Raw genomic sequence first — 14,264 nt, forward strand, 5'->3', positions numbered from 1 at the left:
AGGTGCCCCAGAACTGCATACTGCTCCTAAGACTTCTCACTGCCCTGCCTATATTACGCTCCAGAAGATCCTCCTGGGTATGGTATATCCGTGTCCCCAAATAGGGGAGGCACGCAGGCTCCCACGTTACGTCAACCAAATGCACAGGTGGGGCACACGCTCTAGTGACCGGGAACACGCAAGTCTTTGCCCATTTAACTCGCAGGCCTGAAATATTCCCGAATCGGCGGAGCAGGTCACGAGCTCCTTCGAGCTCCCTTCTCGCGTCCTTCAAAAAGAGCAATAGGTCGTCCGCGTACAGCAAAATATAGCGTAGGCATCCACAGCTCCTCAGACCCTGAAACTCCCTCCCTATTCTTGCACGCGCTGCTAATGGTTCAATGGCAAGGGCAAAGAGCAACAGGGAGAGTGGGCAACCCTGTCAGGTGCCACGCCCAACCGAATACGAGGAGGAGACTACCCCACCCACTCGCACCATAGCGCTTGCAGATGCATATAACATTTCAGTCCACCGAATATAGCCCTCTCCCAGCCCGAAGGCTCTCATGACTGCGAATAAATAAGGCCATTCCAAGCTGTCGAACGCCTTTGCAATGTCCACCGATAGCACTACCGCCGTATCTTCCTCACCATAGTCCCCACTCAGTATGCGTATCAACCTACGAATGCTACCAGCCGTGTTTCGTGTAGGAATAAAGCCGGACTGATCCGGGTGTATCAATCGCGTCATAAGGGGAAGGAGTCTGGTGGCTAGCACCCGACTCAAAATCTTATAGTCAGTGGTGAGCATTGACAACGGCCGATATGCAGCTGGGTCCGTGGGGTCCTTCCCTGGCTTAAGGAGGGGAATTATAATGGCCTCCCTAGTCGAAGTCGGCAACGCTCCCAACCGCTGCGCCTCCCCCTACATTGACAGCAGTCTAGGAGCCAACGCATCCACGTAAGCCGAATAAAATTCAATAGGCATCCCGTCGCTACCCGGAGTTTAATTACGCGCCAACTGTTTAATAGCGCAACGAATTTCGGGAATCTAGATATCCTGTCCAAGGGAGTCTGCTTGCTACACCTCCACCACGGGCAGCTCTAAGTCCCCCAAGAATGCCTGCATGTCCCCTTCCCCTGTCTGTAAGTGGCTCGTATAGAGGGCAGCATAAAAGGACCTAAACCGATCATTTATTTGATGTTACGTGTATTCCAACACCTCGGAGGCAGAGGTCAGCGCTAAGATAGGGATACATCTGGGGAGGGGATTACCCAGCCACACCAGCAATGTGCCCACCTTATCTCGCTCGGCATGCGCGCGGGCCAAATAAGCTCTGTAGTCAAAGCACCGTAGGCGTTCCACCACCGCTGCCACTGCTTCCTTTAGGGTCCGGACCGCGTTCTGCTCCGCAGAACCAGCAGAGTGGTCTCTCTCTGCAGCGCTAAGGGACATCTCAGCATCCTCTATTTCCTGTAGCAATAGTTTCCTCGCACCCACCTGTTTAGCGATATAAACCCCCCGGGTCACTACCTTAAAAGCGTCCCATTCTAAAGCCCTTGTCGTTGCCGTATCCTCATTCTCAGAAAAATACCTCTCAATTCCCTCACCCAGGTCGGCTCGGAAGATCGGATCCTCCAGTAACTCTGGGCGCAAGCGCCATGTCGGGATAGCAGAGCGCTCCTTGGCCCAACAGAAACTCACTAGCAGTGGGTTGTGGTCCGAGATGGTGCGCGATAAATACTCGCTATTGGCTACCATAGCAGCCAATCCCGGACTACACAAAACCACATCAAGCCGCACGTGCAGATCGTGTAAAGCGGAGAAAAAAGAATAATCTAGCTTAGGCAGGTGTTGAGCCCGCCAGACATCTATAAACCCCCAATGATCCTGCCATTGGGCCCTGAACTTCGCTAACTTATGAATCTTGGCACCAGACAACAGGGGGTTGGACCTATCCAACATCACAACCACCACAGAGTTAAAGTCTCCCCCCCAGCATCACTGGATTTGTGAAATAGGGCGCCAGGGTCACAGATAAGTGTTCAAAAAAGGACGCCTGCTCCACATTAGGGTTGTAAATACTACAAAGGGCCACCTCTCGTCCATGCAGTCGCCCCTTCACCGCCACATACCGGCCCTCTGGGTCTGTCAGCTGAAAGGGAACCCCGGCTCTAACCAAGATCAACACTCCCCGTGCAAATGCTGAATAAGTGGTGTAATAAAGCTGTCCTCGCCACCTACGCTGCAGCGCCAGCCCCTCCGCCCTAGTTAGATGTGTTTCTTGTAAAAACCCTATCTGCGCGCCCCTACAAGAATGGACTTTATATTTGCGCTGCATGGAGTGCAATCCCCACACGTTCCAGGTCACACATTTCACATCAGGTAAATGTCCCATTGTGCAAATACAAAGGAATACACAAACACTCCCCACTGTTCCTTAGCAGCGCCGGCCAGTATCCCCCCCCCCCCCACCTCCCCCCTTCTCAATCCCCACCTCCCCCTTCTCAATCCCCAACAGTCCCTCTCCATCCACATTGTCATCCACCCCCCCAAAGAACTGGCACTAACATAGTAAATCCCATCCAAACCAGAACTACTATCGCACAACGATGCAAGGCTCATCTAACTAGGAACCATCCGGTGGGGGTTGGTTAGAGCCCAGCAAATAAGCCACAGATAGTCAATGCAAGAACCAATTACCGCCCCAGAAATCTCCGAAAGCCATAACCACCCCACAACACCCCCACACAGCCACACCTTCTTCACGTACATAGGCAATACTCAGAAAGATCCAAACCAGAAACAATCTAGGTTGACGTATTGCTAGCCCACTCCAATATTCCTTTCGCAACATATAGACACAACAGCTCCTTCCCCTCCTCGCTGCCGACAATGTTTACTCACTCATCTAGCAGTCCGTCCGCTGTTCCCGGGGTAATCAGCGACTGACGTATACTGTCTGACGCTGCAAACTCCGCTCCAGATTGACCCCTGTCAGTGTCCGGGCCTGACTTTCCTGATGAAAGCAGCAGCTGTTCGCCAGATATCACCGTCACCGCTTTCAGTGCCTCTCTGCGCTCCAGGTCCGTTTGGGAGGTAGGTGGTTTCCGCACGCCCCTCCGTCAGCACCTTATACGCTTCGATCTGCGGGGCTGTGAGTCTGCAGCCCTGTCCCGTTCCTCCTGCTCTAGACCATCTTTGTAAGTTTCCAGCCAAACCCACGCATCTTCCGGCGTGTCATGAAAGAGGGTTTTCCCATCTAGGATTATACGCAATTTAGACGGGAAGAACAGGGAATACTGAATCCCCTCCGCTCGCAATTCCTTCTTGACCGCCTGGAAGGGCGAGCGGCGCCGCTGGGTGTCAAATTAATAGTCCGGGAACAGCGTGACCTTGCTATTATCAACCTGAAAAGGGCCATCTGTTCGTGCCTTCTTGAGAAGCAGGTCTCTGTCCCTAAAATGCAACAGATGCGCCACCACTGGCCGAGGTGGTCGTGTGGTATTGGGTTCTTCAGACCTACATACTCTGCAAAAACTCCATGACACCATAACACAGAAGTTGGCACGGAAACTGGAAATGCAAAAGACAAGTTTATTAAGACCCCATGGGGTGGTGGTACATTCCTACAGCACCCTTCGGCAATGCAAGAAGTATCACACCGAACATCGGTGCGAGACCTCTTTTATACAGTTTTACAGTAATAAAAAGAGTGGGTGGAACACATTTGCTCAGTTTAGGTACATATAAGGGCATTTTTGGAACACAGCAAGCGTATAGGAGTAGTTTTAACACCACTGGTCATTTTGGGGAACATTCCTAAGCGATGACTGTCCACTAATACAGCGAGTTTGACTGCGCATGTGCAAGCTTGACCAGTGCTAAAAATAGCCTGTTGCTGGGCAAGTTAGATGGTCATTGGTACAGAGGAAGGACAAAAGGGCATGCTGACCATGAGGCAGCACGTTTATGTAAATGGAAGCCTAGCAATTCAAAATGTCCTCCGAAAAACGTGGTCAAGATAAGGAGAAATCCGTGTAGCTGAACTAAACGCTAACCCAATCATTGTCAAATTACGACAGACGACCCTTTTAGCGTTTAGTTGAAGCTACCTCATAATGGACATAATCGGGATACTCATCATCAGTATTAATCAACATAATATTCGTTATTTCTCGATTAATCATTTGCTCATTCTTAGCAATGGCTCGTTTGGATGGAATACAAGCAGAAATACACATAGAACATAACATAGGGCCCCATTGAATACATAGGCAAAGGAAGAAGAGTATCCCAATTATTATACATGGAATTGTTAACAGTTTCCAACCCCAAGTACTGATCAAAGTCCAGAACCAACTTGAAAATGTCCATGTACCGTTTTCAGAATGTATTTCAGCAGCTATTTTATGCAATTTAGAAATAGCATCATATACAGAAGGTGAGTTATCAGGAACATATACACAGCAACTACTACCGATAATGCGGCATGCACCCCCACGATCAGCTAACACTACATCTAGAACCATACGGTTCTGGAGCGTTACAATTCTGGTAATTTGAAGTTCGTCAGTCAAATTCCCTAGGGCAAAAACTGTTTTATTAGCAACAGCTTCCACAACACGTGTCAATCGTCTTATTTTTCTGCTATTTAGAGCAGCACCAACAAATGAAAAGAGGCCTAAATTAAAATCAACATATTGCTGCAGGGAGGTGTCTGTTTGATCAATCTCGTCAATTGCTAATGTTCTCTTCACTCTGTTTAATATAAAATCATGGTATAACACAAAGTCATTATGATACATGGGTGGGGCAATAAACACAGGGGGTAATACAAAGGATATGTAACATGTTCCTAACCATCCAATAGGAAGACGGTGATAACCTTTATTTCCACAAATGAAGTAAGTGTTTCGTGAAGCCACAAAGGCGATACCATTTAGAGTGTCAAAGGTGAGAGTAGTATTACATTCACTTCTCCCTACAGGGATAGTACCTTTATTTCAGACACATAAATCAGCTTTGGTATCAATAACTGTAATCACATGTAAACTGGACATATTTATACGTCTTTGATTAGTGTAAACTAGAGGCAACGACACATTATCTGGTCGATATTCTTCCCATTCGAATTTAGTTCCTTCTGCTTGCGGGTAGCCATCTCTGTCATTATAGCAAACTTTATTAAGCCGGAAAAGCAGTCCACCTTTTGTCGGCCATCTCAAAGTAAACAGAAGAGTGTACCAAGCATTACAAGAATCATTATGAGAGAACGGAAGAGGAATAAGCAGAGTGCCTCCTTTCTTCTGATGCCCAGGCAACATTCCACATACCCAACAGTTCGAAGTGTTCATCATATTATGGGTGTGATGTAAAATTTGAATGAAACTGTTATTTAGATAAGTCTGTCTGTCGTTCTTCATGATAAGGCAAGGTGAAATGAAAATGTTCAGATGGGATTGGGGTAGTAGGCAATAAGTATTCTCTTGCCGGAACCAATCGGTCTACAACCCAAGCTATTACTGCTATTACCACTATGGTCGTAACAAAAAGCACTGCACCAAGAATTCTCTTATTTCTTATCGTAGTTGGTGCCATAGTTCAAAGCATAAATGTCTCAAAACAAAAACAGCAAAAAAATAAAAATATGAGTGCTGAGCTCCGAGGTAGCCGTTGGTTTCTTCTCCGAGATTCAAGACGGGTGTCGCTACACTTGGCAGAACTGATCCCCCCCCCTTGATATTCCCGGCTTCTGTTTTCACAAACCTCAGAGCGGTAACTCAACCAGTCTCGCACAAAACAACTGCTTTCCTTGGCCGTAGATTGTATCTTTCTCCACCAGAAACAGTGTGGTCCGGGAAGGCTCCCTCCGATTCAGTAGACGTAGTAGCTGGGCTCTTCTCTGCGTCCAAGATGTCTCGATAATCAGACAGCACGGTGGGGTTTACCAGATCCGGAGAGACACGACAATGAGTAGAATGCACCCACCGCTTCTTGTTCGTGACTCGCACAGCTGTTCGAGTCGCCAGCAACACCTGCTCAGGGCCACGCCACCTCAGCTCCAAGCTGCTGGTTCTCTCAAACGCGCGGATCATTACATAATCTCCAGGACGAAGATTGTGAGCCTCTCCAATGGAATTGTCGGGGAGCGCTTCTCGAACCTGTTGATGAATAGAAAGTAAATCATTTGTTAATCGTGCCAAATAATCGTTCATCATTATACAAGGCACATCATGTAGCAAACAAGGCTTAGGAACCCCCCATATGTTCATAGGCCTTCCAAACACCACTTCATAAGGTGTGAGGCCAGTTCGGGAATGGGGTACTGATCTAATAGATAGCAATGCTAGAGGCAGAGCATCCAGCCATTTCAAAGACGTAGATGCCACGATCTTTGCTAGCTTCAACTTCAGAGTAGCATTATACCTTTCTACCAAACCTGCTGACTGCGGATGGAATACAGCGTGGAACTTTTGCTGAATTCCCAATCCTTTCAGGACGTACTCCACTACTTTCCCAACAAAATGAGGACTGTTATCATTCCACAAAAATTTACAAACACCATAGCGTGGGAAGTACTCTTTAAGCAAAACCTTAGCTGTTGTCAACGCTGTATTATCCTTCGTGGGGAAGGCCTCAATCTATTTACTGAAAGCACACACCACCACTAAGACATACTTAAGGTTATTGCAACGCTCAAGCTGGATGTAATCCATTTGCAATACTTCAAATGGTGCAGTAGGTGGAACAAACCCTCGTTTCGGAGTATAAGTCCCTTTAGCAGGATTGTACTGTAAGCATATCAGACAGGTCTGCACTACTCTTTTGGCCGTATTGGCAATCTCAGGATGCTCCCAAACTCGTGTAAGCAATTTAGTAATTGCAAGAGCTCCAACATGTGCCAATCCATGTGTCATTTGAACCATTGCTTGCAAGTAAGCGGCAGGCAATTCCCATCTCTCCATATCCTTGCTCCTCCAACAAGCCTCATCATCCAACACTCCATCCGTTGCCCAGGTTGTGAGTTCTGCTTTGGATGCTGATTTCTGAATGTCTAAGATCTCCTCTCTAACATCATGCCATCGCTCAGCCTGTGATTTCACCACATATATTGGCGAGACATTTGGTAACATAGCAGTTTCCCTCGCTATGCAATCTGCAAAAGCGTTTCCTTGTCCTACTTTGTCTGTCACTTTCTTATGTGCACTGCATTTGATTATCGCTACTTTCTTTGGATGTAATAGCGCATTTAGGAGGTCACGTACTAATTCTCCCTACATAATGTGCACTCCGTGTGAAGTCAAAATCCTCGCTCCCTCCAGAGCAGGCCGAAATCGTGCACTACTCCAAAGGCGCACCGGCTATCAGTGTAGATATTCACACATAAACCAGCACTTAATTCACATGCTTTTGATAAAGCTATCAATTCAGCTGCTTGGGCCGATTTCTGCGGTATTGGTGCTGTTTCTACCACTGTCTTAAGTGTCGTGATCGCATAGGCTGCAGAAGTTGTACCATCTGGCAACCTTAAACATGATCCATCAACCCACAGTTCCCCATCTACATCTGGAAGTGGCGTATCCTGTAAGTCAATACGACCCTTTGTTTGTTCTTCAGTCAGGAAAATACAATCATGGTGTTCTTCCTCCTGGCCCTCAGCAACTGGATACGGCAATAAAGTAGCAGGGTTCAAAGTGGCACATCTCTTCCATGTAATATGTGGCGCAAACAGCGTTAACTCATATCCTGTTAAACGTGCACTCGTTAGATACTGGGCTTTTGTTTGGTTTAGCAGAGCGTCTGCTGCATGGGGAACTAACACCAACAATTTGTGTGACAAAACTATTCCCTCACTCTGTCGTATAGCCACTGCTGTTGCTGCAACTGCTCGAAAACACCCAGGTAATCCTCGTGCTACGGGGTCAAGTACTGCTGAAAAGTACGCACAAGGTCTCTGTTTATCCCCGTGTGTCTGCACTAGGACTGACAATGCACACCCATCCTTCTCATGTACATATAATGTAAAAATCTTTGTATAATCTGGTGTACCTAGCACTGGTGCGGAACAAAGGGCTTGTCTCAATTGTTCAAAAGCATTCTGACATTCATCTGTCCATTCAAGGGGGATTGGTGTAGTTTTGGACAACAATGCTAACAAAGGTTTTATAATGTGTGAGAACCCCATTATCCACTGCCTGCAAAAAGACGTTAAACCTATAAAAGCAAGAACATCTCTCTGAGTGCGAGGGACTGGTGTATCTAATATTGCTTGGATTCGATCAGATGTCAATGCACGTCCCTCCTTAGACCATATATGACCGAGGTAGGTCACCTTTGGTCCACAATATTGTAGCTTTTTCCTAGAAACCTTGTGATTATTCTGGGCAAGAAAAGAAAGCACATTGTTCCTGCGTGTCTGCTGCAAGTAAGATGTCATCAACATATTGAATGAGAGCCACTCCAGGCTGTAAATTGAAAGAATCAAGCTGTCTTTTTAAAGCTTGACTATAAATGCTAGGGCTTTCAGTGTAACCTTGAGGAACTCGACAAAATCTATATGAATTGTTATTTAATGTGAAGCCAAACAGATATCGGCTATCAGGATGGATGGGGATCGAAAAGAAGGCGTTTTTCAAATCAATGACAGTGAAGGTAGTGGGTGTGGGCGGAATCAAAGTAAGTAAAGTGGTAATATCAGACACCACTGGGTATTGAGGCACTACTATCTTATTAATTTCTCTCAAATCAATAATGAAACGATAGATTTTAGTGTCTGTATCTTTCTTTAAAATCGGAAGTATAGGGCTGTTACAGACATTATAGGGGACTTCTTCTACCACGCCTGCAATAATCAAGTCATGTACAATATGCATCAAAGCAACTTCACCTTCCCTGGAAATTTTTATACTGCGGTACACGAGGCAAAGACGCTCCCTCCTTAACAGTGATACGTATAGGAGGGATAATCATCTGTCCCACATCTGTATCCGAAGTAGCCCATAACGTTTTTGGAAGAGAGGCTAACGCCTCAGTCTCTTGCATGAGGCACACTCTCATTACATCTGGGTAATTCTCATTCAAAATAACCCGCACCCCTTCAGGAGCACAACGTATAGTTGCTCGAAAATATTTAAGCATATCCAGTCCCATTGTTCCGGGGCCAATACGACTCCTCAGGATTGAAGCGATGCTCAAATGGTATCCACCTCTCAACCGCCCTAAATCTGCATGTACACAATAAGCAGACTTATAGATGGTTAAGCAAGGGAAGTTCGTGAATATCAAGGAAGGAAAGGATGGGGACAGCGGGGAGGGAGATCTGTCAGGACACAAGACAGAAAGGATAATTAGCTAAACTCCTTAATCCCTTCCTTTCTATATTCATACACAATTCTTCATTACTAACCTGTAAAGAAAAATACAATAATCAGGTATGCAGTAGAAGTGTACATAGTATCTTTCCTGGTCATGAAGCTGAAACAACAACAAAATACGTAAGGATCCTATATAAGATTCTTAGCACATATCCTTACTGATGGAGCAACCCAAATACCTTTCATGCCGAAAGAAACCTCTTTATCCATACACACTCCTGCATATAAGAAAAGAAAACAGCAGGCAACGGTTAAAACAATTGCATGTAGCAATAACACCTTTTCGCTGACCTCAGCCACAATGAGCATGAAACTTCACTTTAATTTCAGTTTGTACATAACCTTGTGATCTGTCTCACTGATTAAAGAAGAGAAATCCTTTATCTACTTTCTCCTCCACAAAACCTCTAATACTTAATTCCGTTTCCTAAGACATTGTGCACCATGCCATATTAGAGGTAAACATTTTCTTCACCCACATATCAGAAATAATAATCAAGCTTATTTCAAATTTAGCAGTGATGGCCATAAGTCAATACCATAACCTGCCACCACGATTCTCTCCCTCGCATGAACTTCACAAACCAGCCGGTTTTGCAAAGCCCGCCAACGAAGGGAAAGAAGGCAGCTAGAAGAATCCAATGTACATATCCATGTGTTCCCTTAACAAGAACACTGATGCATCGAGATGCCTGGCATCTATTTCACTGTCCACAAACGCCGTCTCGAAATTTCCAAAGATACACAAGAGTATAGTCCAGACTGCTATACTCGGATTGCAGAGTTGCCAGTCCGACCGCATCAGGTACCAAAACAACCGTGCCCAATCCTGGCACACACAACAGAAGTCCGGATATAAGTTGATGCCGACTCAGGGGAATGAAATACAACGGATCCTTGGTGTAACAACACCCTTCCCGCACCAGGAACTCTGTCTTACATCACAGGAACCGCAGGGCAAGAATAATCGTCAGCGTCCTGCCCGACTCCACCAGCAATATGCTTTTCCGCCCACGTGACCCGGATACAATCTGATCACGTCGTGCGCGGCGCACCTCGTACTGGGAAATGTGGTCTGCAGCCAGTATTTCGCCGTCTGTGCCCCGTAATGTCTCAATGCCCCCTAACAGTACATCCCCCCTCCGTAGGGCACAGACAGGCACAAGGCTTATCAGGGAACCGTCGATAAAAGGCAGCAACCAACCTTGGGGCGTGCACACTCCCAGCTGGTTCCCATGAATTCTCCTCAACCCCATAGCCTTTCCAAGCTATCAGAAACCACAATTTTGCACGTCTAACTTTAGAGTCCAGAATCCTCGCAACCTCATATTCCTCCCCTGATCCACCCAAACAGAGGAAGGTTTGACACAAGAATGTCCTGCAGCTGATTTCAGCAATGAAACATGGAATACAGGGGAGATTTTCATGTGCGAGGGCAATGCAATCCTAACAGCCACAGGATTGACATGTTTGATCACAGGAAAGGGACCAATGTAACGAGGGTTGAAAACACTATATCTCCTAAACCTGATATTCCTTGTGGACAACCACACCAGATCCCCTCTTTTGTCCTCAGGTCCCCGAACACGATGTTTGTCAGCTTGCCTTTTATACACCAACTTAGCCTGCACAAGATGTTTTCTAGTATTCACTATCACCTTCTGTATATTGGTTATCCTGTCTTTCACTTCAGGAACATGGTCACCCCTACCAGGAGAACTGAAAGGGATGAATCTAGGATGGAAACCGTATGTGCTGTAGAAGGGTGTATGTTTCGTGGAACTGTGAAGCGCATTGTTACAGGCAATCTCTGCCAACCAAAGCCATTCAACCCACTGATCCGTGTTGCTGTTGACGTAACTTCTCAGATACTGCTTCAAAGTTCGGTTCAAACGTTCAGTTTGGCCATCCGTTTGTGGGTGGAAACTGGTTGATGATGCAGAGGAGATGTGCAACGCTTTGCACCATTCCTTCCAAAATTTGGCAGTAAATTGTGAGCCCCGATCTGAAACAATGACCTTCGGCAATCCATGCAATCTCACAATGTTTTTCAGTAGTATAATGGACAAATGGCCAGCTGTAGGAAGGGTCTTGCAGGCAGCAAAATGACCTAGCTTTGTCAAGTAGTCAATGATCACCAATATAACTGTATGTCCCACATCAGAAGGTAAACCCACTATAAAATCCACAGAAATATTTTCCCAAGGTATTTCTGGCGTGGGAAGAGGCTGTAGTAACCCTTGAGGTTTTCCTGTTAAAGGTTTGTTCTGGGCACACACCACACATTCTTTGATCCAATCAGGAACATTCTTTCTCACGGAAGGCCACCAGAAGTGTCTCAAAACCTTTTCAACAGTCTTCTCTCTTCCATGATGGCCTGCACTTGGATCCGAATGGCACCACTGAAATGCCGTACGTCTCAGGGCTAAAGTGGGTAACAGCATTTGAACCCCCTTCATGTATACTCCTTGTTTCTTTATCCATTCGGGATGGTATTTCAACCACTCTCTCCAATGAAACGTTTAATAACCTTTCTTCGATTCATACAAAAAACGATCAGTGTGAAGTACACCTATCACCCGGTGGTCTTCAAAAATAGCTCTCTCTGTGGGTTTCTCAGAACTAAGGGTAGAATCCTGTCGGGATAACGCATCTGCTTTTTTGTTCTGACTCCCTGGACGAAAGGTCACAATGAAATGATACTCCTCGAAGAACGTCATCCACCGTAACAGTCTAGGGGTCAGAAGACGTACAGTACGTAAGTACTGCAAATTACGATGGTCGCTGTATACAGTAATGGCATGACGTGCTCCCAACAACCAGTGTCGCCACTCTCCAAAAGCCTCTTTAATGGCTAGAAGCTCTTTTTCAGTGATGGTGTAGTTCTGCTCTGCATGATTGAACTTCTTAGACATATACGCTACAGGATGCAACTGTCCTGTCTCACCATTTCTTTGGGACAGTACCGCTCCCATAGCCACTTCAGAAGCGTCTGCTTCCACAATAAACGGAAGTGCCGGATTTGCATGAATCAAAATGGGAGCTGAGATAAACGCTGCTTTTAAAACGTCAAATGCTTCTTGCGTTTTTTCAGTCCACACAAATTGTACCGTCTTCTTGGTTAAATGGGTAAGAGGTGATGCCTTATCAGAAAAGTTAGAAATAAAATGTCTATAGAAATTAGCGAAACCCATAAAATATTGGATGTCCTTCACGTTTTTAGGACTGGGCCACTCTGAGATCGCCTTCACTTTTCTTTCGGCCATTTCCTGACCAAATGGAGTAAGCATCACCCCTAAAAACTCCACCGTGGACACATGAAACTCGCACTTGCTGATTTTACAAAACAAATGATGTTTCCTTAAGGCTTGGAGAATAAGGCTGACATGTTGTATGTGTTGATCTTCATGGGTGGAGTATACCAAAATGTTGTCTATATAGACTACCACGATTTTATCCAAGTATTCTCTTAGGACGTCATTTAGGAAGAATTGGAAAGCGGCTGGTGCATTGCATAGCCCAAAGGGCATCACCAAATATTCGAATAAGCCATACCGCGTCTTGAAAGCCGTCTTCCATTCATCTCCGCGACGCATTCTTACCAGATGGTATGCTCCACGCAAATTGAGTTTCGTAAATATTACCGCACCTTTTACCTGTTCCAGAAGTACTGAGATTAGCGGTAAAGGATATTGATTCCGAACGGTAATCGAATTCAAGGCCCTAAAGTCAATGCACTTTCTCAATTCCCCATTGGCTTTCGGGATAAAAAATAACGGAGAGGCCGCTGGGGAATTCGAAGGACGGATAAATCCCAAATCAAGGTACTTATCCAAATATTTCAGAAGATGGTCATTTTCTGGCTCGGTAAGAGCATAAATCCTTCCACATGGAACTACCGATCCAGGTTGTAAGTCTATTTGGCAATCATAGGGCCTGTGGGGTGGTAACACCTCCGCCCTTTGTTCGCAAAACACCTCTCGATATGGTTCATAACAGTAAGGAAGTTGAATTTCCTTTTCAGCAGCAGTAGCTATATGCAAAGCCTTTTCAGGTTGGTCTCTTTTCTTCATCCTACAATTTGTGGCACAGTATTCAGACTTTAGCTCAAAAGTTTTTTCTTTCCAATCAATTTCAGGGTTATGAGTCGACAGCCACGGTAAACCCAAAATCAACCCATAAGATGGCGCTGAAATGATGTTAAATACCAGTGTTTCTTGATGGCCTGGTAAACATTCCACAACACATGGGTCCGTAGTTTGGCATATGGGACCTGTTTCCAATTGCCTACCATCCACCACAAGCACTACTTCCGGTTCCTGTTTATCCACTAATGTGATACCCAGTCGATGTGCTTCCTTAATATCCATGAAGCACCCAGTAGCTCCAGATTCTATCATGGCTTGAGCCATACAGGGTTCCTTGTCTACAAATACTGTTACAGCAATAAAAAATGTTCCTTCAACCCACCTTCTTCCTTTTGAAGAGAAGGGATACAAAGTGCGCTTGAGAACTCCCCTTCCATACGTTCCAAGCTCTTCAGTTTCCCGACTCAGGTTTTGTGGTCGTTGCAGAAACGCCATAGCGGGAACGCCCTGCTTTGGGTTTTATCGGACATTCCCGAAGATAATGCCCCTTTTTCCCACAATAAAGACACAACCCGTTCTTTCTTCTGTGTTCTCTTTCATCCCCAGTCAAGGCAGCTCTTACTGTTCCGATTTCCATCGGCTCTGAAGCAGACGTCCCTGAATCCGATGTTCTAGGTTTCTCATAGCGAGTCTGATACCTCTCTTTACGGAAGTGATCTGCTTTCCGTTCTCTTAACCGATGATCCAACCTCATGGACAGTTCAATTAACCTTATGCAGGTTCGTGGTTGGGGATCCACTTGAGCGATAACATCTTTAA

This window comes from Lissotriton vulgaris, chromosome 1_1, assembly GCF_964263255.1.
Source record: "Lissotriton vulgaris chromosome 1_1, aLisVul1.2, whole genome shotgun sequence".
Classification (NCBI taxonomy): domain Eukaryota; kingdom Metazoa; phylum Chordata; class Amphibia; order Caudata; family Salamandridae; genus Lissotriton; species Lissotriton vulgaris.